The sequence below is a fragment of the Ranitomeya variabilis genome, chromosome 5, assembly GCF_051348905.1.
Source record: "Ranitomeya variabilis isolate aRanVar5 chromosome 5, aRanVar5.hap1, whole genome shotgun sequence".
Taxonomy (NCBI): domain Eukaryota; kingdom Metazoa; phylum Chordata; class Amphibia; order Anura; family Dendrobatidae; genus Ranitomeya; species Ranitomeya variabilis.
In genome coordinates this window covers 25,425,046-25,449,427 of record NC_135236.1, presented here as the reverse complement: position 1 = coordinate 25,449,427, position 24,382 = coordinate 25,425,046, and the positions used below count along the sequence as shown (strand labels likewise).

At 44.7% G+C, this 24,382-nt stretch overlaps 1 protein-coding gene across 2 annotated transcripts in view; it reads left to right on the top strand.

Annotated features, from left to right (window-relative positions):
• Window positions 1-5,789: 5,789 nt before the first annotated feature.
• The window catches only part of LOC143774209 (NXPE family member 3-like), a 110,034-nt gene continuing 91,441 nt past the window's right edge, over window positions 5,790-24,382 (top strand). Inside the window, exon 1 of one of the 2 annotated variants that reach the window (XM_077261589.1) lies at window positions 5,790-5,945. The gene's annotated coding sequence lies outside the window, so the exon portion shown is untranslated. The remainder of the gene's footprint in view (window positions 5,946-24,382) is intronic. The other variant, XM_077261590.1, reaches the window with a different exon arrangement.

The following is a 24,382-nucleotide window of genomic DNA, read 5'->3' as shown; positions in this document are numbered from 1 at the left end:
ACATAAATAGCCTAACAGTGGCCCTTATGCTATACCTGCCTAGCAAGAATTGTACCCGCAAACCTACAGCATTAAAACACCATGCTGTTTGATGCACTATTAAACAGCATCTGTACAGCTCTCACTCTATGAAAATTGATTGACAAGTAAGCCTGAATCTGATAGTAATGAGGGATATGCTCACAAAGTCTGATACTTAGGCAACAAATGACGGTGCAAAGGGAGGATCCGGCACCTGTCTGCCCAAAGCGTGTCATCACGGATGTGAATTCATCAGGGGCAGAGGAAGTGGTTATCCAATACACCAACACACACAAATATATATATATATATATATATATATATATATATAGAAAGTCATTATGGGGAAACTAAGCTGAGGAGCTCTCCTCGTGCAAGCCTGGTGTGCACTCCGTGTGTACACTGGAAAACCGGAAGTCGATTGAATTACAAGTGCGCAACCGCTCAGGTTGGCATAACAATGTGCATATGATTGCGCGCATGTGTAGTACAAAAGGTCGCTTCACTGAGACCAAGACAGCGCTATGGAGGTTGTCATGGTAATATACACAAACGAAAGTAAGCGCATGCGCCATACTAGTAGGCGCCACGCTGGGGAATGAAGCCTTAATAGCGCAGCATCTACATGGAAGATAAAACATTCGGTTAGATACTAAGTGTATGTCACAGCTCAGGGCGACACACCAAAGCCTAAGAACTTTACTAGATAAAGAGCAGTCCAAATCAAATCTAAGTTCATTATATTAATCGCGCATGCGCAGTACAAATTTATTTTGTAGACATCCAAAGGGTCAAGGTTGTTGCTAATTGGGCATAAATTGCCCTCTTCTATATTGAACTTCAAAATGAAGTGTTTCACATGCATAATAATCAACCAAAGGTCTTCTATATATGCCCAGACGTGAGTTTTTTGAACAAATATAGGGCCATAATACAATGACATCTGCTCCAGGCATTTGTCACAAAGGCCATAAACAAATAGATACTAAGTCAGACCCAAAGGGAGACTATTCATCTGAATATCCATTGGTAAGTTCTCAAAAACCACGAAAGTGGGGTCCATGGGGAGAATGTATATGATAAGATTATTTACATTATTATTATTGTTGTTACAGAGACTCCTCAAATATCTCAAGGTGGTCATAAATGATACAACCAGATAAGTAATTGACACCTACCGATTCCGATACTTGAGAGATGGGGTCACTGATGTCAACATGATTGACCCACAACCAGAGAGTCCCAACTAGTTAGGAGAAATAGCTGCAATGTTTATGCTCTGCTGTCACAAATCAAATAGAAGCTAGTTCATATTGGGTGCCAATCACAAACACTCATAGCAGAACAAAAATCATGTAGGGAAAATTGCCAACAGTCAGAGAAAAGTCCATAACCGCTTATTTATAGTTGTTTGTAAAAGCCTGTAAAGAGAAGTTCTCCATTTAGTCCCAATGGGGAAAGGCTATTCAATTCGTATATTCATTTAGATTCACATCTCAATAGTTGACTGACGGTATTGCCTCCTCTAATATTAGTTTGGATGCCCTCCAAACTCATAATTTTAAGGCCTGTGATGCTGCTCCTGTGGGTCTCAAGGAAATGTGCAGCTACTGAGGTGATTGTTTTGTTCTTCTCTTTGTCCTTTTTGGACATGGAGATATTTGATATATGCTGTTGAATTCTTCTCCTCAACTCCTGCGTTGTTTAGCCGACGTAGAGTTTCGGACAGTCGCAAATGATTAGATATACAAGATTTCTTGACCTGCAAATGAAGTAAGATTTAGGCTGAATAAGTGAAGGTAGATTGGGAATGGAGAGTCCGACACATGCAATCATGAATTGGCACACATTGCATCCACCACATGGGTATGTACCAAATAGCTTGCTACCTAACCAGAGCTTCACCTAAGGTCTTTGATAATGGCTATGGCAGAGTTTGGCCCTCACATTTTGTGCTCTCCTAGCCACTATTTTAGATGTTTGAGATATATTGGAAGACAATCTAGGTTTTCTCAGCAGTATGTTCCAACTCTTAGACAAGATTTTGTAGATGTCTGACCACTGGTTAATATATGTGGTTAGTAAGGATTATGGACTACTAGAGTTCCAAACCAGTTGTTTAAAAAGTTGAGACCGATCTATCCCATTGGCGTGTTGGAAGGCCCTCGATGTAACCCTTGGATATTTCCTGTTGGTGAAACAAGTTGTTAGATCTCTTGACAAGAGTTAAAATTCATTTGTAGAGCTGCAATTTCTGCGTAGTCTTAAAAACTGACCTTTTGGGATTGTGTTCTTCAGGTGTCGTGGGTGGAAACTGGTATAATGCAGCAATCTATTTGATGCTGCGGGCTTCCGATAGAAACACAAAGAAATCTGTTGTCCCATAATTGACAACTTGATGTCTAAAAACTCGATGGATGTTTCTGAAAGAGTAGAGGTAAGTCTGATATTAAAGTTGTTCTGTCTAAGATCTTCAATAAAACGTTTACACTCTTCCAGGGAGTAAATCCAAAGTACCAGGATGTCATCTATATATTGTCGCCATGTAAGTACTTACTTAGACCATACAATTTGTTGTGCAATTTCTCCTGAGTATGCTGTTACTCGATATGTGGTGGGAAACTACTGATTGGGTGCATGGCAGGGCTCGGAAGGGAAGGAGTGTGGTTTGTCTTTTGGAACACAAAATTGTCTGTAATAGAAAGCAGATGCTGTATTACGTTTGCAGAGCCCCTGATGTGCCTAAACAGTTGAAACCTCCCACATGTAACCCCATTTTAGATAATATACCCCTCAAGGGTTATAAATTACTGTTTGAGCACATGGCAGGGCTTGGAAGGGAAGAGTGCCAATTGAATTCCGGAGCATAATTTTGGCTGGAATAGAATGCTGATGCCACGTCACATTTGAAAGCCTCCTGAATTAACAATGCAGCAGAAACCCCCACAAGTGAGCTCATTTTGGAAACTATACCTCTTCTCTTGAGTCAAAGGAAAACATAAATTTATTCCATGAAAATGTTGCTTTGGACTCAAGTTTTTAATATTCAGAAAGGATAATAAAAGAAAACTAAAGTTATATTTTTACACTATGCCTCCTGAGTATGGCAAAACATCCTATGTGATTGAAAACTACTTTAAGGCACAGTACAAAGTTCAGAAGGGTATAAATGTGACATATTGGAGTTAACATTTTGTTGGAACGGTTTGAGGGTGCTAAGTGGCAGAGTCCCTGAGGTGCTACAACAGTGGATCCTCCCATAAGTGACCCCATTTTACAAACTATACTCCTCAATGAATTCACATAGGGATGCAGTGAGCATGTTGACACTACATGTGCTTCACAGAATGTTATACCATTGGGCAAACAAGAAAGAACATTATATTTTACCACTAAAATGTTGATTTGGCCCCAAAATTTTAATTTTTAAAAAGGCTAATAATAAAAAACGGACCTCGCAGTTTATTTTAAAATTTGTCCTGAGTGCTCCCATATCTTACATTTAATCAGTAAATACTTTTCAGGCACAGTACTTATCTCAGAATGGAAGGAGGGCCATAGTATAATGCAGATTTTGCTTTTATATGTTGCAGGTGACATGGCCAACTGGAAGAGCCCCTGAGATGGAAAAACAATAGAACTTTCATTATTGACCTTATTTTACACATCTCAATGAATTCATCTAGGGGTTCAATGATCATATTGACGCCACTGGTGTGTCACAGAATTAAATGCCACTTGGCAATAAAGAAAAAATAATTTGATTTTTACCTCAAAAATGTTGCTTTAGCCCCGGATTTTGCATTTTTACATGGGGAAATGGGGAAAAATATCACCAAACGTTTGTCACACAACTTCTGCTGAAAGTGGAAATACCCCACATGTGGCTGCACTGTACTGCTTAGCCACACGACCAGACTGTTTTCCTCCTGGAGAACATATATATATATATATATATATATATGTATATATATATATATATATAGCCCCCAAGTGCCAGAAGAACATAATTTCCCCTCAAGTGACAATTTTTGGAACTTACATCCCTTTGGCAATTTATCTACAGATATGCAAATCTGCCATTTTCGTGCCAGTACAAAGTAGTACCCAGTACATTGTAGCGCCTGTACATTGTAGTGCCCAGTACATTGTAGTTCCCAGTACATTATGCCCAGATATTGGTTGTAGAAACATGAACATGCAAATTAAGTGGGCTCTCATCACTACAGAAATTTCAAACATGTGGATTCTAGATGTAGTTTATGCACACCGTGGGATTCAGACAAGAGAGAGGCTATTGAAATTTGCATTGAATTTGCTCGATATTTTTTGGAGACTGAGGAGCCATACCATTTTTCTACAGCCTTTATGTTGCCAGTTACATGTAAGTCCCCTATATTTCCATGGACAGATGATGAATTTGAGTGGGGACTAATCTTATGGATTGAGTTGAAGCTTTTATTGGGAAGATTTGACATAACATTTAGGATCTCACTTATCCTGTGCTCTACGCTGAGCACTTACCATACATTGGAGTTTCCATCTAAGTGACTGAATGATGTGATTCAGATGATACTCCTAATGGATCCAATCTCTATAAGGAGGCAGCAGAGTTACTCTGGCCCCAGTCTGGCCTCTGTTCAATGGTGTCCTTCATTTCATAAGTGCACTAACTGAGGTTGACCGTCCTTTTATGCATGCCTAAGAAGACGAACATAGCAGGATCATAGTCCAGACAGTATCCACAATGCCTCCATCTGCCTCTTTATAGGAAATCTTTCGCGGGGGGTTCAATTCTGAATCACATTTTTCAGAGTTTTATACAGAAACCTCAATGGAAGAGCTCAGTGTAGAGCGCATGATAACTGTGTAATCAGCCTTACTGTCATCTTTGAAAAGCAGAATGATCAAATCAACAGCAGGTAAAGAATTGATTTTATTTATTTTTTACATTGTTCATTGTGTGGTATAAGTGACTAAACTATTTTGTTTCTCGGGTCAGTGCGATTGCTGTGATACCAGAATTAGATCATTTTTTTATGTTTGGCTGCTGTCAGACACTTGCAGCTTGTCTTCTGCCAGACAACATGATGATTCAGAGATACCATTTTTATTTATATTAAACTTTTTGATCACATTATATTTAACATTTTTTTGCAGTATGACAAAAAAGCATATTTTCTGCCACTTTTTTTAAAAAATTTTATAGTGTTCACTGAAGGGGGTTAACAACTGTGATGGTTTCATAATAAGGTAGTTCTGGATTCAGCGATACTAAATATGTGTACTTTATTTGTTTTTTTACATAATGAAAAGTATGGGTATATATTTTTCCATTTTTTAAACACTGATTTTTTTTACTTTTTTATTTGTTCCACTATTGGACTAAAATTGTATTACTTTGAATCCTGGTGTAATACTCTGTAATGTTCCAACAATTAAATCCTAGCCTCCCCAACATGTTTTGCCATGAAAACCATCATTAGGGGTTATGATGAAGCTAAAAGTGTTATAAATTAATGAGTATAACTTATAGCCAGCTGTCCTCCAGCTAGTCTGTACTACTGCAATGTTTCTAGTGTTTGCATCCACATGATAGCAGATCACAAAATACTGAAATGAAGGAACACATAGTTCTGAAAAAAGAAAACTTTTTAATTATTAAAAATAAATCAATAAAAATAAAGGTATTTGTCAAGAACTTAACTACGCCTTCTCCTTTAAAATGAAGTCTTGAGCTTGGTTACTCAGATTCAGGACCTCCCAGTAGAGGACACTTCATGTGCGCTCAGCTCGAGAGGCAGTAACACAGGAGAAGACAAGGAGCTTACAATATTGAGACGCCCAGGTGAAGAAGATGGAATAGTAAAAGCACGATGAGTGTGGACTTCAGAGAGGAGGAAACATTTATCATGCATTTACAGGTAAAGAGACTTCAGTTCCACAAAAAGTTCCTAACGATGTGTGATACATTTGCAATGCTTTGTCACATGTGATCTTTTGTTCTGATATAACAGCTCACATCACAGTTGAACCTCCTGTCACACACACATATACTGAATATTAGGATTATTCTTCCACATTAAGACCCCTATATATGTGTCACCAAGCAGGATGGAATGGTAGATCAGGTGCCGGAAGGATCCATGCTCCGCCATTTTATTCAACTGAATATTTGTAAACACATACAGTTCAAGTCAGGAGGACATAACTCCCGACCTCTCAGGACATCTAGACAGCTGCCCAAAATCTGTGTGACTTCATATCAGCGAAGAAGCGTCGTAATGAGTGTCCTACGTCAGAAACATGCATCAATATTGCTAAAGTATAGAACATGATGTGTATTTTTTAAGCTAAATAGATGATCCTTTGGTCTTTTTCGACGTTTGTGATTAGGGTTGACAAATGCTGGTAGCTTTTCAGACAGATACATTGACAATAAGAAAATACTGTCATCAAAGCCAAGGATATGTAGAGTTATTGATATGATCCCAGGAGCATTGAAGACAATTCAGTATCATAAATGAGATAAATGATCATGTTATCCTGCATCCCAAAATGCAACGTGTTCTATACACAAACTTCGATTTCAAGCCTGTAAATCTTTTTCTAAAATGTAACCGGTAAAGCTGGATTTTCTTCAATTTTCTTTTGATCTTGGCTTTCTCGAGTCACTGTGCACCTGTAGAAGCAGCACCTACAAGTTGGGTGAGTTGGCCTCTCTTTTTCTGTACGGTTTCACGTATTATTATGTATAGTGATAATTATTTTCTATCCTTGAGGGATATTATTTATTAATTAGACATAAAATTGTCTTCAAAATGACATTACAGCTCTGGCAAAAATTAAGAGACCACCAAATCCCTGTCATGGCCGCCCAATCTCTAGACCTGAACTCCCTTGAAAACCTCTGGAATGTAATCAAGAGGATGATGGATAGTCACAAGCCATCAAACAAAGAACTGCTTACATTTTTGTGCCAGAAGCAGTGTGAAAGACTGGTGGAAAGCTGCCAAGACGCATGAAAGCTGTGATTAACAATCATGGTTATTCCACAAAATATTGATTTCTGAACTCTTCCTGAGTTAAAACATTAGTATTGTTGTTTCCAAATGATTATGGACTTGTTTTCTTTGCATTATTTGAGGTCTGAAAGCACTGTTTTGTTTTGTTTTATTTTAACCATTTTTCTTCGACAGAAAAAAAAAAACACAAAATGTATTGCTTGGAACTTCGGAGACATGTTGTCAGAAGTTTATAGAATAAATGAATAATTTACATTTTACTCAATATACCTAAAAAGAGAAAAATCATGCAAACTGGACATTTTGCAGCGGTCTCTTATTTTTTGCCAGAGTTGTACATGTAATGAGTAAAGCAGAACACTCTCTGCCGTAGAGATGAGCAAATTGATGCAAGTGAATCGCATCAAATTTGTATTGCATTTATAGAAATTGAGTGAAGCGGGCATATTTGAACATTATACTTTTGCATCAAACTGTTAACAATCAGGCATCACTGGGCTGGCCTATAATCCAGTGCAGCTACTAAGTCACATGACGTAGCACAGACAATCAAGAGGGACTATGTTAACCAGTATAAAAGTCAAGGGACGGAATGCAGCAGTCATTCCAGAAACTGTATAGTGAGAGAAAGTCACAGCTCATAGCTTAGCAATATAGATAAGGTATGGAAAGCCATACAAATTTCAACAAACTGTACAGATGTCTTCCAACTTTGAAAGTTAGGAAAGAGTTTTTATTTTACATTGACATTTTGTTAACGGGGCCCAATTCTTACTTTGTGCCCACATAGAAAAAAGGTCTTAATGAAGTCAAATAGTATTCCCACAATATTGTACCCATTTCATGACCCTCATAGTGGCCTCCACACCAAGTATGATATTCCCCGAGTGCCTACCACACACAGTATAAATCTCGCACAGTGTCCACCACACATTATATGATGCAATCACAGTGTCCACCACACATTATATGATGCAATCACAGTGTCCACCACACATTATATGATGCCCACAGTGGTCCCTACACAAAGTATGATGCACCCACAATCCCCCCACATTATCACAACCATCTGAATCCCCACATGCAAAATGCATTAAAATGCCCCAACACACAGCTTGATATTCTCAACACACAGTTTTGTGCACCCAGTTGCCCTACATATAATATGATGCCCACAGTCCCTCCATGGTATGATGACCTTATGTTACCCCCAACATACAGTATGGTGCCCCCACATTGCCTCCTAACACACAATGTGATGCTTCCACTGTTCTGCCACACAGTATGATACTCTCTTACACAGAATAATGCCCCCACAGTCCCCATGCACATAATTTAAGGCCTACCCCAGTGCCTCTAACAGAAAGTATAATGATTCTATAGTTTCCTTAAACAGTATAATGCCCAAAGTGCACCAAAAAGTATGATGCCCATGAAGTCCCTCCAACGGTACAATGCCCCCAGAGGCACCTTCCATACAGTGTAAAACTCCTGCAGTGTAAATTCTCCAGAGAACGACACATATTATAATTTCCTCATGGTTTGATTCACCACAGTGGCTCCTACACAGTATAAAATCCTACACAGAGCTCCCCCTTTCCAAACACAAATAGTAAGAATTCTCTACAGTGGCTCCAACACAACTTGAGCCACCCACTTCCGCAATATCGCCACCACATTGTATTAATCCTCAGTTACAGCAAAAGTTTTAATTAATTCCAACCCCTCCCGTTTCCCGCATGGTATGTATTTCCCACATAATTCCATGCACAAGTACACCGTATGGTGCACTTCATTTTTTACTAGTCCATTCGCACAGTGTGATGCCCTTGTCAGTTCTCCACACATTATGATATCACCATAGTCCTCCACACACAGTATAATGCCCCCACAGTCCTCACACGATATGAATTCCCCACAAGTTCCACCATACTCCACACAACCTGAGTTTCACACAGTCCAACTACACTGTATGAATTCCCCACAGTCTCTTACCTCAAAAAATGTATTCCCCACAGTATCCCACACACAGTATGGTTCCCAATCATTTCCCAGCACAGTACCCCACATAGTATGATGCTCTCAGGTCCCTCAAACATTAACGATCTATCGGCTGCCTCCCTTCCCACATAGTTCACTACATATAGTGTAATGCAACTGTGGTATGAATTCTCCTTTTGTGACAACATATTTTAATTCCACCACATTATAAATTCCATGCAATGACTATCGCACAATATAATGTCACCAAAGAACACATTTTCTACAGTGGCCTCCAAAGTATGAATTCCTAACAGTCCCACCCACACAGTAAGAATTCCTCACAGACCCGTCCATACAGTATGAATTCACGATAGTGGCCTCCACACAAGTTTCCCCATTACCTGCTTTTCCTGGTTCTTTGCTCAGCCATGCTTTACTGTTTAGTCATAATCAGTTGAGAATTTCATATGAACTGAAGGTTCTTTCTGTCCTTTAATCTCTGCCAAGATGGAACTGTAGATCAAGTACCTGAAGACTCCCTGCTCCGCCATTTTACTCAACTGAATATTTGTACACAGATACAGTTCAAGTCAGGGGGACATACCTCCTGACCACCCAGGACATCGAGAAAGCTGTCCAAAATCTATGTGACTTCATATCAGTGAAGAAGATAAAGCTAGGAGAGGCAATGGAGAATATTAATCAATGCTATCTATATCACAGATAGTGCAAACTTAAGGCCCCGTCTCACATAGCGAGATCGCTAGCGAGATCGCTGCTGAGTCACAAGTTTTGTGACGCAACAGCGACCTCAGTAGCGATCTCGCTATGTGTGACACGTACCAGCGATCAGGCCCCTGCTGTGAGATCGCTGGTCGTGTCGGAATGGCCTGGACCTTTTTTTGGTCGTTGAGGTCCCGCTGACATCGCTGAATCGGTGTGTGTGACACCGATCCAGCGATGTCTTCACTGGTAACCAGGGTAAACATCGGGTTACTAAGCGCAGGGCCGCGCTTAGTAACCTGATGTTTACCCTGGTTACCAAAAAAAACAAACAGTACATACTCACCATCTGATGTCCGTCAGGTCCCTTGCCGTCTGCTTCCTGCTCTGACTGAGCGCCGCAAAGTGAAAGTGAAAGTACAGCACAGCGGTGACGTCACCGCTGCGCTCTGCTCTCACTGTACGGCGGCTCAGTCAGAGCAGGAAGCAGACGGCAAGGGACCTGACGGACATCAGATGGTGAGTATGTACTGTTTGTTTTTTTTGGTAACCAGGGTAAACATCGGGTTACTAAGCGCGGCCCTGCGCTTAGTAACCCAATGTGTACCCTGGTTACCCGGGTGCTGTAGGGGGACTTCGGCATCGTTGAAGACAGTTTCAACGATGCCGAAGTCGTTCCCCTGATCGTTGGTCGCTGGAGAGAGCTGTCTGTGTGACAGCTCCCCAGCGACCACACAGCGACTTACCAACGATCACGGCCAGGTCGTATCGCTGGTCGTGATCGTTGGTAAATCGCTATGTGAGACGGGGCCTTTAGACTAGAAAGTCTTACAATATATCAAATTTATCTCAGTGGTTCATGGAGTTTCGTAAATCTGTCAAATTCTAGGATAGCCTGGTCTATATTTACACCACCTCTTATTTGGAATAATTTATACTGAAGATTTGCTGAAAAGCATTTGCTTGTTTTCTTTGACAAGGTACAAGAAGTGTCTAAAACCAAAAGTACTGTGCAAGTAATGAAATACAGGTCTTTATCACACATATGAGGAAGATTTTCTGGCATGTTTAGTTTTAGAAATAAGGCCCCATGCTTCTGTTAGACAGGGACAGGGAAAATTGCTTATTGAACTGCTGCAATTCAATCACACAGGCTTTTCTGTTTTTGCACTTATGCAGAAGCAAGGCCCCAATATTGCTACCAGATAAAAAATAAATAAACTCTGACTTCCTCATGAAATGTACAGTACAGATTCTAATAATCCAATTTTATATACTTCCATGCCACATCCTGCAGTGTACATAGAAATTATGGGTCCCCCAAAGCAAATGTTCTAATTTGGTCTCCTCTACACCAAAACAAAAAGAAAGTTGTAAAAATATTTGGCGAAAGAGGGGGGACAAGGAACATAGTAACAGGCGGGTATATTTCTCTACTTTTAAAGGCATACATTGAAGCACTTGCAAAGTAGTTTTGCCATTGCTGAAGCCTCTCTGTGTTTTTATATGCTATGTTAACACTTTCATAACCTCTATAAAGTGTGTAGACAACAAAAATGCTCCCGAAATACAATATGAACTCTCACAGTGAAGTCCTCCACATGCACAGTATGATGCCCCCATAGTGCCTCCAAACACATTATGTTGGCCCACACCGTGACACCACACAAATTATGATGGCCTCCACAGTGACTCTGAAGTGGACGAGGGCAAGGCCGCCCATGCATATCCATGATCTGGCCCAGCAAAACTTCCACACTCAGATTCCATCTTAACAAACGTATCTTTACTGTTAAACATTTTCATTAACACAGGGGAACACAATAACAGACAGTACAAAATATGCCTATTCGCAGAAATAACGTGTAATAAACTTTCCCTCATTGTCGCTATCCACACGTTACCAGTTCCTTTGTTCCAGGAGGTTATCTTCCCACGTCGCAGGCCTGTCTGTCAATGCTGCAGGGAGACGCTCCAGCCAAAGAGGAAAACAACAGGGAGTAAACAAAACTCTGTCTCTCAGGTCCAGACTGTAATCCTTGTGGTTCAGCAGGTAAGGGTGGGGTGTTCGGCCTCTCAACAGAGGACCCGCTTACAGTTCATGGGCTCCAGGATCTGTGAAGATGTCACCGCTGAGTGCTCCGCAGTGTGGGAGCTGGGAACAATCTGGATGTCAGCTTCCAAGAGAGAGGGGTTATCCAGGCAATCCTCTATATCACCTCAGCAGGAGGACACCAGATCACACAGACTTCTCTCTGTACCGACTGGTTTCCCGGGCTCTTCTTCTTCTCTCCCTCCTTCCTGGTCACATGACATAACAGGGGGAGTCTAGCCAATACAGTTTGTTTCTCTGTAATCACATTCGGCATAGGTATAACTTCTGGCCACACGGGGGCAGTGTCTGTCACAGATTCTATGTCAATGATAACAGAACAGTCACAGCTGGCCAGCTCATTACATGCCCCCCCACTTGAAGGTTGGCAGTCCCTGTCAACGACTGTCTCCAGGGCGGCGATGGCTGTGGAGGTTGTAGGACCCGGCTGTGAAAAGGGCCACACATATTGGTCTCTGTAGGACTGTCCCGGGGGCACTCCTGCGGTGATCCTCGCTGTCCGCCTAACGGGTGCTAGTCTCTCTCCCCGATCAGTCACTCCACTCTCTGCCCCAGTCGGTAAGTCGGTCGAGGAGGTAAGGGGTGCAGACGTGTCAGTCAGGCGAGCAGGGGTAGGGATATTTTCCACTTCTACATCCCCGGTATCGGTGTCTCCCACAGTATTAGTGACATCCGTCTCTCTAGGCATTATAGGAGGGGATTCAGGCTGAGAACGACAGGGGCGCAACATGTTACGGTGCAGGGTGAGAAGGCTGCCGCTGTCTTTGCCTTGCACTTGGTAGACGGGGCCACCAGGGTACGGGTGTCCAATGATTCGATAGACTTCGGTCTCCCACTTGGGCCGGAGTTTTCCTTGTGGTTTCTTTACACGAACTAGGACTAGTTGACCCACACTCAGTAGGTCTTCTTGTACTGGAAGTGGATCAGTGTGGACCTGGTCCTGGATCTGCTGTTCCACCAGCCGGTATACAGTTTCCATCCTTTGACGGTGTGCTTGTAGCCAGGAAGGATAGGTACCACAGGTGTCTTCATCAGAGTTAGACAGGTGTAGCTCATGGATGCCTTTGCCTGGGCGGCCAAAAAGGAGGGTGTAAGGCGTGTATCCAGTGACAGAATGGACTTGATTGTTATAGGCCCACAGCAGTTCTGGGAGGAATCGAGGCCAGTCGGGCTTTTTGTCTTCTGCTAAGGTTCGGATCAGTTGTAAGAGAGTCTGGTTGAATCGTTCACACGCGCCATTCCCTTGCGGATGATACGGGGTGGTCCTGGACTTCTTGATTCCATACATCTGCTGAAGTTCTTCAATGACTCGCCCTTCGAAACACGCCCCCTGATCCGAGTGCAGCCGCTCCGGATACCCGTAGACCCGAACGAAGTGTTGACAGATGGCCTGTGCAGCTGATTCGGCAGTCTGATCTTTGGTAGCAACAGCGACGGCGAATTTCGTGAAGTGGTCCACCATCACCAGACAGTACTGGTAGCCACTATTCGCCGTTCCGATCAACAGATAGTCCACCATCAACAACTCGAGGGGCCTGGATGTGCTAATGGTCTAGACGGGTGCACGCTGCTCAGTAGACTTGTGGAGTTCACATGTACGACAGCTTAGGCAGACGTTTTCAACCAGCTTACGGAGTCCTGGGCAAAAAATGAATTGCTGGGTCCACCGGAGGGTCTTGTCTATGCCGAAGTGGGCTTCAGCCACCATCTCATGGGCTAGCTGCACCGGGACGACAATCTGCAAACATTCTTCCAGCATATGGGATAAAAGGACCCTGCGATACAAGACTCCATCCTTCACGATCAGCCGATCCCATTGGGCAAGTAGGGCAGAGGCCCTGGTTGATAGTCAGGCTCTTACTTCGGAGGGTGGTTTCTCTTGTGTCTTCACATACTGTTTCAGTAAGACGTGTTCAGGGTCTCGATCTTGAAGCTTGGCCCATTCTTGTTGTGACAGGGGGGACCCCACTACGGCTTCGATTCCACCTACAGCATACTGGCGGCTATCTTCTATTTGTTTAGCTAGCCGGGCAAAGTCGGGCAGTTCATCTCCCTCCAACTCTTCATCCCGGTCCCCCACTGGCGGGGATGATGTCACTCTGGAAAGGCTGTCAGCATTCTGATTCTCTGTCCCCGCTCTGTATTTAATTTTGTACTGGAATCTAGAGAGCCTTGCCATCCAGCGCTGTTCCATTGCCCCTAGTTTGGCATTTTCTAGGTGAGCAAGAGGATTGTTGTCTGTCACGACCAGCACCTCCACCCCTGTCAGGTAGCCAGCAAACTTCTCTGTCATAGCCCAGGTTAGGGCCAGGAGTTCCAGGCGGAAAGAGCTGTAGTTGACAGGGTTCTTTTCGGTGTCACGGAGGGATCTACTTGCATAGGCTATTACGCGTTCCTTGTTATCTTGGACTTGGGAGAGGACCGCCCCGAGACCTTGAAGGCTGGTGTCGGTGTATAACTGGAACGGCAAGGTGTAGTCTGCAAATGCCAGAATAGGGGGTGATGTCAGAGCAGCTTGAAGCGCCCGGAAGGATTTTTCTTGGTCGGACCCCCAGCTGATGCGTCGTCCTCTGGGACTGTTCGCGGTTCCTTGGAGGGTCTCATGCAGTGGTTCCGCAAGCCGGGCAAAGTCCTTGACAAATCGGCGGTAATAGCCCGCTAGCCCCAGGAAAGCCTGGACTTCTTTGATGGTAGTTGGCTGTGGCCACTCTTGGATAGCTGCTATCTTCTCTGGAGAGGGTTGGACACCTTCGGCCGAGATCCGGTGCCCCAGGTAATCGATCTCCTGCTGGAATAGACACTTGCTGGGCTTCAACTTCAGGCCGTGTTTCTTCAAGAGCTGGAACACTTTTCCAAGCTTGTGAAGATGATTCTTGAAGGTGACGGAGTATACCACGATGTCGTCAAGGTATATCAGCGTGAATTCGAAGTTGAAATCTCCCAGACAGCGTTCCATCAGTCTCTGAAAGGTCCCTGGTGCGTTACTCAAGCTTAATGGCATCCGGTCAAACTCGTACAGGCCTGTTGTGAATTCTGTTTTTGGGCTCCCTCTGGTGGTTACTGGTGGTACTGGCTGACTTTTGTCTTGCACCTGTTCCCATCAGGAATCTGGGAGTTTCCTATTTAGTCTGGCTTCTCAGTCATTCTAGTGCCGGCAATCAATGTTACCAGAGCACCTCTGTTGCTTGCTACCTGCTCCAAGTCTGCAATTCAGCTAAGTTGGATCTTTGGCATTTTTTGGGTTTGTTTGTCCAGCATGCATTTATATTTGTCTTGCTGCTGGAAGCTCTAGTGATCTGAAATTACTACTCCGGTGTCATGAGTTGATAACGGAGTTAAAGTAATTTCAGGATGGCTGTTTAGGGTTTTGAGGTGACCGCGGAGTCCTCTTTTGTATTTTCTGCTATCTAGTCAGAGGGCCTCTCTTTGCTGAATCTATATTCATACTGCGTACGTGTTTTCCTCTTACCTAACCGTTATTATATGTGGGGGGCTACTATCACTTTTGGGGTTTCCCTGGAGGCAAGCCAGGTCTGTGTATTCCTCTACTAGGAGTAACTAGATCTCGGGCTGGTGCGAGGTGTCTAGGGATAATCGTAGGCACACCCCCTGGCTACTATTAGTTGCGTGTTAGGTTCAGCGTCGTGGTCATCTGAGATTCCATCATTTCTAGAGCTAGTCCGTTTTTGCCTGAGTCCCTGCCATTGGGAACCATGACAGTATTGCCGGCCGCAAATGTATTAAAGGTATTGGCTGAAGAAAGAGAGAAAAGAAGACGTTTCTGACACTTTTTTTTTTTTTTTTTACTCAGAAGTTCTGTCTAGCCATAATTGCAATCTGCTGCTTTTTTCTCTCCTGTTAACCCCTGAATGGCTCAGATCTCAGCTGTTGAGAAATGGATATCCAGAGTTTAGCTACAGGCCTGAGTGCTCTTGCTTCTAAGGTTCAAAATATCCAAGACTATGTTATACATGCTCCTATGTCAGAACCCAAGATTCCTATACCTGAGTTCTTTTCTGGAGATAGATCTCGTTTTTTGAATTTTAAGCACAATTGTAAATTGTATCTTTCTCTGAGATCTCGCTCCGCTGGAGACTCCGCTCAGCAGGTTAAAATTGTGATTTCCTTGTTGCGGGGTGACCCCCAGAATTGGGCATTTGCATTGGCACCAGGGGATCCTGCGCTGCTCAATGTGGATGCGTTTTTTCTGGCACTGGGGTTGCTCTATGAGGAACCTAATTTGGAGATTCAGGCTGAAAAGGCCTTGATAGCCCTCTCTCAAGGGCATGATGAAGCTGAAATATATTGTCAAAAATTTCGAAAATGGTCTGTGCTTACTCAGTGGAATGAGTGCGCCCTGGCGGCGAATTTCAGAGAAGGTCTCTCTGACTCCGTTAAAGATGTCATGGTGGGGTTTCCTACGCCCACAGGTCTGAATGAATCCATGACTATGGCTATTCAGATTGATCGGCGTTTACGGGAGCGCAAACCTGTGCACCATTTGGCGGTGTCTTCTGAGCAGACACCGGAGATTATGCAATGTGATAGAATTCTGTCCAGAAGTGAACGGCAGAATTATAGGCGTAAAAATGGGTTGTGCTTCTACTGTGGTGATTCTGCTCATGTTATATCAGCATGCTCTAAACGCACAAAAAAGGTTGATAAGTCTTTTGCAATTGGCACTTTACAGTCTAAGTTTATTTTGTCTGTAACTTTGATCTGTTCATTATCATCTATTACTGTGGATGCCTATGTGGATTCTGGCGCTTCCTTGAGTCTTATGGATTTGTCCTTTGCCAGACGCTGTGGGTTTAGCCTAGAGCCTTTGGAAGTTCCTATCCCTCTGAAGGGTATCGACTCCACACCATTGGCTAGGAATAAACCACAATACTGGACACAAGTGACTATGTGTATGACTCCTGACCATCGGGAGGTGATTCGCTTCCTTGTGTTGCATAACTTGCATGATGTCTTAGTGCTTGGATTGCCATGGTTGCAAACTCATAATCCAGTCCTTGACTGGAAAACAATGTCTGTGTTAAGCTGGGGATGTCAGGGGGCTCATGGGGAAGTACCTTTGGTTTCCATTGCTTCATCTACTCCCTCTGAAATTCCAGCATTTTTGTCTGATTATTGTGATGTGTTTGAGGAGCCTAAACTTAGTTCTCTCCCCCCTCACAGGGATTGCGATTGTGCTATAGACTTGATTCCGGGCAGCAAGTTTCCCAAGGGTCGTTTGTTTAATCTGTCTGTGCCTGAACATGCTGCTATGCGAGAGTATATTAAGGAGTCCTTGGAAAAGGGACATATCCGTCCATCCTCATCCCCTTTAGGAGCAGGTTTTTTTTTCGTGGGTAAAAAAGAGGGCTCCCTGAGGCCCTGTATTGATTATCGCCTGTTAAATAAGATTACAGTCAAATACCAGTATCCTTTGCCACTATTGACTGATTTATTTGCTCGTATTACAGGGGCAAAGTGGTTCTCTAAGATTGATCTTCGGGGTCCGTATAATTTGGTGCGGATTAAGCAGGGAGATGAGTGGAAAACTGCATTTAATACGCCCGAGGGCCATTTTGAGTATTTGGTAATGCCTTTTGGTCTTTCTAATGCTCCTTCAGTCTTTCAGTCCTTTATGCACGATATTTTCCGTAAATACCTGGATAAATTTATGATTGTGTATTTGGATGATATTTAGATTTTTTCGGATGACTGGGAGTCGCATGTTCAACAGGTTAGGAAGGTTTTTCAGGTTTTGCGGGCCAATTCTTTGTTTGTAAAGGGTTCAAAGTGTATTTTTGGGGTTCAGAAGATCTCCTTTTTGGGGTATATTTTTTCCCCTTCTTCTGTTGAGATGGATCCTGTCAAGGTTCAGGCTATTTGTGATTGGACGCAGCCTACTTCCCTGAAGAGTCTTCAGAAGTTCTTGGGCTTTGCTAATTTCTATCGTCGATTTATAACTGGGTTTTCAAGTGTTGCTAAACCTCTGACTGATTTGACTAAGAAGGGTGCTGATGTTGCCAATTGGTCCTCTGCGGCTGTGGAGGCCTTTCGGGAGCTTAAGCGCTGCTTTTCTTCCGCCCCTGTGTTGCGCCAGCCTGATGTTTCGCTCCCTTTTCAGGTCGAGGTTGATGCTTCCGAGATTGGAGCGGGGGCGGTTTTGTCGCAGAGAAGTCCCGATTGCTCAGTGATGAGACCATGTGCATTCTTCTCTCGAAAGTTTTCGCCCGCCGAGCGAAATTATGATGTCGGTAATCGGGAGCTCTTGGCTATGAAGTGGGCATTTGAGGAGTGGCGTCATTGGCTTGAGGGTGCTAGACATCAGGTGGTGGTCTTGACTGATCACAAGAATCTGATTTACCTTGAGTCTGCCAGGCGTCTGAATCCTAGACAGGCGCGCTGGTCGTTGTTTTTCTCCCGGTTTAATTTTGTGGTTTCATACTTGCCGGGTTCAAAAAATGTGAAGGCAGATGCCCTTTCTAGGAGTTTTGAGCCTGACTCCTCTGGTGATTCTGAGCCTACGGGTATCCTTAAGGATGGGGTGATTTTGTCTGCTGTCTCCCCAGACTTGCGACGTGCTTTGCAGGAGTTTCAGACTGATAGGCCTGATCGTTGTCCGCCTGGGAGACTGTTTGTTCCAGATGAATGGACCAGTAGAGTCATCTCGGAGGTTCATTCTTCTGTGTTGGCAGGTCACCCTGGAATTTTTGGTACCAGAGATTTGGTGGCCAGGTCCTTCTGGTGGCCTTCCCTGTCTCGGGATGTGCGTGCCTTTGTACAGTCTTGTGATGTTTGTGCTCGGGCCAAGCCTTGCTGTTCTCGGGCTAGTGGATTGTTGTTGTCCTTGCCTATTCCGAAGAGGCCGTGGACGCACATCTCTATGGACTTTATCTCGGACCTCCCGGTTTCTCAGAAAATGTCCGTCATTTGGGTGGTGTGTGACCGTTTTTCTAAGATGGTTCATTTGGTACCCTTGCCCAAATTGCCTTCTTCATCTGAGTTGGTTCCTTTATTTTTTCAGAATGTGGTTCGTTTACATGGTATCCTGGAAAACATCGTTTCTGATAGGGGGTCTCAATTTGTGTCTAGGTTCTGGCGAGCGTTCTGTGCCAGGATGGGCATTGATTTGTCTTTTTCGTCTGCATTCCATCCTCAGACTAATGGCCAGACGGAGCGAACTAATCAGACCTTGGAGACTTATTTGAGGTGTTTTGTGTCTGCTGATCAGGATGATTGGGTCGCCTTTTTGCCGTTGGCAGAGTTTGCCCTCAATAATCGGGCCAGTTCTCCCACTCTGGTTTCTCCTTTCTTTTGCAATTCAGGGTTTCACCCTCATTTTTCATCTGGCCAGGTGGAATCTTCGGATTGCCCTGGAGTGGACACGGTGGTGGATAGACTGCACCGGATTTGGAGTCATGTGGTGGACAATTTGAAGCTGTCTCAGGAGAAGACTCAGCAGTTTGCTAATCGTCATCGTCGTGTGGGTCATCATCTCCGCGTTGGGGACTTGGTGTGGTTATCTTCTCGTTTTGTCCCTATGAAGGTCTCTTCTCCTAAGTTTAAACCTCGGTTCATAGGTCCTTATAAGATTTTGGAGATTCTTAATCCTGTATCTTTTCGTTTGGACCTACCAGCATCTTTCACCATTCATAATGTCTTCCATCGGTCGTTGTTGCGGAGGTACGAGGTACCGGTTGTTCCTTCTGTTGAGCCTCCTGCTCCTGTGCTGGTGGAGGGTGAATTGGAGTATGTTGTGGAGAAGATTTTGAACTCTCGCGTTTCCAGATGGAGACTTCAATATTTGGTTAAATGGAAGGGATACGGTCAGGAGGATAATTCTTGGGTGACTGCCTCCGATGTTCATGCCTCTGATTTGGTTCGCGCCTTTCATAGGGCGCATCCAGATCGCCCTGGTGGTTCTCATGAGGGTTCGGTGCCCCCTCCTTAAGGGGGGGGTACTGTTGTGAATTCTGTTTTTGGGCTCCCTCTGGTGGTTACTGGTGGTACTGGCTGACTTTTGTCTTGCACCTGTTCCCATCAGGAATCTGGGAGTTTCCTATTTAGTCTGGCTTCTCAGTCATTCTAGTGCCGGCAATCAATGTTACCAGAGCACCTCTGTTGCTTGCTACCTGCTCCAAGTCTGCAATTCAGCTAAGTTGGATCTTTGGCATTTTTTGGGTTTGTTTGTCCAGCATGCATTTATATTTCTCTTGCTGCTGGAAGCTCTAGTGATCTGAAATTACTACTCCGGTGTCATGAGTTGATAACGGAGTTAAAGTAATTTCAGGATGGCTGTTTAGGGTTTTGAGGTGACCGCGAAGTCCTCTTTTGTATTTTCTGCTATCTAGTCAGAGGGCCTCTCTTTGCTGAATCTATATTCATACTGCGTACGTGTTTTCCTCTTACCTAACCGTTATTATATGTGGGGGGCTACTATCACTTTTGGGGTTTCCCTGGAGGCAAGCCAGGTCTGTGTATTCCTCTACTAGGAGTAACTAGATCTCCGGCTGGTGTGAGGTGTCTAGGGATAATCGTAGGCACACCCCCTGGCTACTATTAGTTGCGTGTTTGGTTCAGCGTCGCGGTCATCTGAGATTCCATCATTCCTAGAGCTAGTCCGTTTTTGCCTGAGTCCCTGCCATTGGGAACCATGACACAGGCCCATGGGAAGGATGAAGGCGGTCTTTTCTCTGTCCTTCTCACTCATGGGGACCTGCCAATATCCACTGGCCAAGTCTAGAGACGAAAAATATTTGGCCTTTTTTAGGGCGGTCAGTGACTCTTCGATCCGGGGGAGTGGATAGGAGTCCCGGATGGTGCAAGCGTTCAGCCGACGGTAGTCTACGCAAAATCTCAGGGATCCATCTTTCTTTTTGACTATCACCTAGGGTGCAGCCCATGGGCTCTGGCTCTCCCGCACCACTCCGGCGTGTAGCATAGATTCTAAGAGGCTTTTCACCTCCTGGTATTGTTGAGGTGGTATTTGTCGGTACCTCTCACGAATAGGGGCAGTATCGCCCGTGGGAATCTCGTGTTGGATACTGGTGGTGTACCCGAAGTCGGTGTCATGCTTTGCAAAGGAGTCTTGGTGTTCTCGCAGTAGTTTCTCCACTTGAGACACTTCCTGTTTGGTGTACTGGGACGGGTCCAGTTGCACTTTTTCCAGTAGTTTTCGCCCAATGTCTTCATCATCTGCTTGAGCATTTATGGCTGAGACAGTTACCGCCCAGCCATCTTCTGTAGACGGGGTGAATTGTAAGGGTCCCATGGGGTTCACTTCTGTGGGTAGAGCATATACTCTGGCAAGTTGCGTGCCGGCTTCAAGTGCTACACCTACGTCTGCAGTGTTGTTCAGCCTAACAGGGACTCTTCCGTTCCTCACGACGGCTAGGGTGCGGGCGACTAGTGGGTTTAGCTTACTCCCACTTGGAGCCCTCGGCTCGATTAACACTTCAACTCCTTCAAGCTGTCGGTTGGTGTTAAGAGGCAGGGAAATGACTGTCTCTTTTTCAGCGGGCAAAGTAATCCGGGTACAGCGGGGCACTTTAATGGCTGCTAGGGGTAGTTGTTCCTTTGCCATCTGTTGAAGTCCAACGGTCCGGATTACGCGCTGGAACGCCAGACGAGTCGGTTTATGTTTGGTAACTTTCTGCCAGTACTTGGGCCCTTTTCTTGTCAACAGCATAAGATCCAGGTCTTTCAAGATATTCATTCCGATTATTACTGGGGTCTCGGAGCCGAAGCCTTCCTTGACAATGACGATTCCTCGTTTCCCTAGGTCTTGTCCACAGGCCTTCGTATCCATCCAGGCGACTCCGGTTACTGGAATGGGTAGGTTATTAGCCGCAATTATCTTAATGGTGGTATCTGGATCACAAGCAGTTCTTGGTTTGAGGTACTTTTCATAAAACTGTTCAGAGATCGTGGTCACTTGCGACCCAGTGTCCATCAATCCTTGCACCACAACTCCCTCCAGAATAACTTCAAGTATAGGACTACTCGAGGCAAGAGTACTCCGTTGCTGGTTATGTTTTTCTACACCCCGTTCTCTGTCCCCCCCTGCTGCTCGAACCTCAGCTGCAGGGGTGTCTAGTTTAACGGCGGCCATTGTGGTGAGACCTGGCGTGGTGGCTCTGCTTGTGGATGTAGCCGATATTCTGTTCGTCGTGGTAACTGACGGTTTGTTCATTGAGGACAACGATTCACCCTGTGGCGAGGGTCAACACATGACCAACACGGTCCCGCGGGACGGCTAGGTCGTATCCGCTGGTCTCTCTGTCGTTCTAGTGTTAACTGTGACACCTGTTGCTGTAAATCTGCTACCATCTGTTTCAGCTCCTGGGTGTCACTGTTGGGCTGTTTACTGTCTAATATGGATCTGCACGCAGCGCTTTGAGTCCCCACATCCATGACGGGTCCCCTAGAACGTTCTATGGCTTCCTGCTTGACTTCAGCGAAGGTGAGAGTCGGCGTCATCCGAATCAAGTCCTGTAGCGTACGGTTAAGATACTGGTCTCTCAGCCCTATAACGAATTGGTCTCTCAGTACCAGGTCACGAGGAGCTATAGTAGCCAGTTGTTCCCCTCTTGCACAGACTTGTTCAAGGAGTACCTGAAGGGCATTTGCATATTGGGGAATGTCCTCCCATTCAAGCTGTGTCCGTCTGAAGAACAGGTACCGCAGTGTTCCCTGGTACGTAGTAGGTCCATAGGTCTTTTCCAGCACCCGCACCAAATCCTCCAACACACGCTGCCCCCTGACCGTCTCCAGTCTGACTGTCATCCATGCCTCCCCCTCTAGCGTCAGTACCGCCATTTCTGCCAAGGTCTTAGGGTCAATATTATACATTTCTCCCAGTATCCGCACTTGTTCCGCCCACTCTGGTACGGGGTAGTTTCGCCCGCCAAATTTCCTGACCTGGTTTACAATGGACACCGGCGGCGGTTTCTGACTGTATACTGGGCCTGGGTGGGAATCCTGCTGGGCACAGATCCTGCCGACTACGCCAGATGAAGTGGACGAGGGCAAGGCCGCCCATGCATATCCATGATCTGGCCCAGCAAAACTTCCACACTCAGATTCCATCTTAACAAACGTATCTTTACTGTTAAACATTTTCATTAACACAGGGGAACACAATAATAGACAGTACAAAATATGCCTATTCGCAGAAATAACGTGTAATAAACTTTCCCTCACTGTCCCTATCCACACGTTACCAGTTCCTTTGTTCCAGGAGGTTATCTTCCCACGTCGCAGGCCTGTCTGTCAACGCTGCAGGGAGACGCTCCAGCCGAGGAGAAAACAACAGGGAGTAAACAAAACTCTGTCTCTCAGGTCCAGACTGTAATCCTTGTAGTTCAGCAGGTAAGGGTGGGGTGTTCGGCCTCTCAACAGAGGACCCGCTTACAGTTCATGGGCTCCAGGATCTGTGAAGATGTCACCGCGGAGTGCTCCGCAGTGTGGGAGCTGGGAACAATCTGGATGTCAGCTTCCAAGAGAGAGGGGTTATCCAGGCAATCCTCTATATCGCCTCAGCAGGAGGACACCAGATCACACAGACTTTTCTCTGTACCGACTGGTTTCCCGGGCTCTTCTTCTTCTCTCCCTCCTTCCTGGTCACATGACATAACAGGAGGGAGTCTAGCCAATACAGTTTGTTTCTCTGTAATCACATTCGGCATAGGTATAACTTCTGGCCACACGGGAGCAGTGTCTGTCACAGATTCTATGTCGATAACAGAACAGTCACAGCCGGCCAGCTCATTACAACTCCACACATTATGATGGCCTCTGCAGTGACTCCACACATTATGATGGCCTCCACAGTGACTCCACACATTATGATAGCCACTACAGTCCCACATAGTATAAGACACTGGAAGAGATCATGAAACTTAGCTTCAATAAAATAAATAACCCCTCAACAAGAAGACATGCTGCAAAAGTGCACTTACATATCTCAAATCCTGATACTAGCTCAGGAAATTATAAAAATAACATATGTGATGTGTATTCATCACACACAATTAATGTTTCAGTCTCAACGTTTTTCATCGTTCTAAATATGCCAACATATCAGGAGATACTTCAATATAAAGATCTGTTCCCAAAAGGAAGGAGACTGCAACCCATAAAAGCAGTAACATACAGTGAATTCTAATCCTCTCTTTTTTGTGTCTCAAATTCCAAACAATGGACGTCCAAGGGATGGGTGAGAATACAGTAGGTGAAGGTAAAGCTGGTTGTGCGGCGGTTTGATCGATTGGTGGATACTGCAGGTTGTAGGCTTGTCGGAAGAGGTAGGTCTTCAGGTTCTTTTTGAAGGTTTCCATGTTAGGCGAGTGTCTGATATGTTGGGGTAGAGAGTTCCAGTGTATGGGGGATGCGTGGGAGAAATCTTGTAAGTGATTGCGGGAAGAGGAGGTAAGAAGGGAGTAGAGAAGGAGATCTTGTGAGGATCTGAGGTTGTGTGCAGGTAAGTGCAGGAGGTTGCAGTAGTCAAGGCGGGAGATGACGA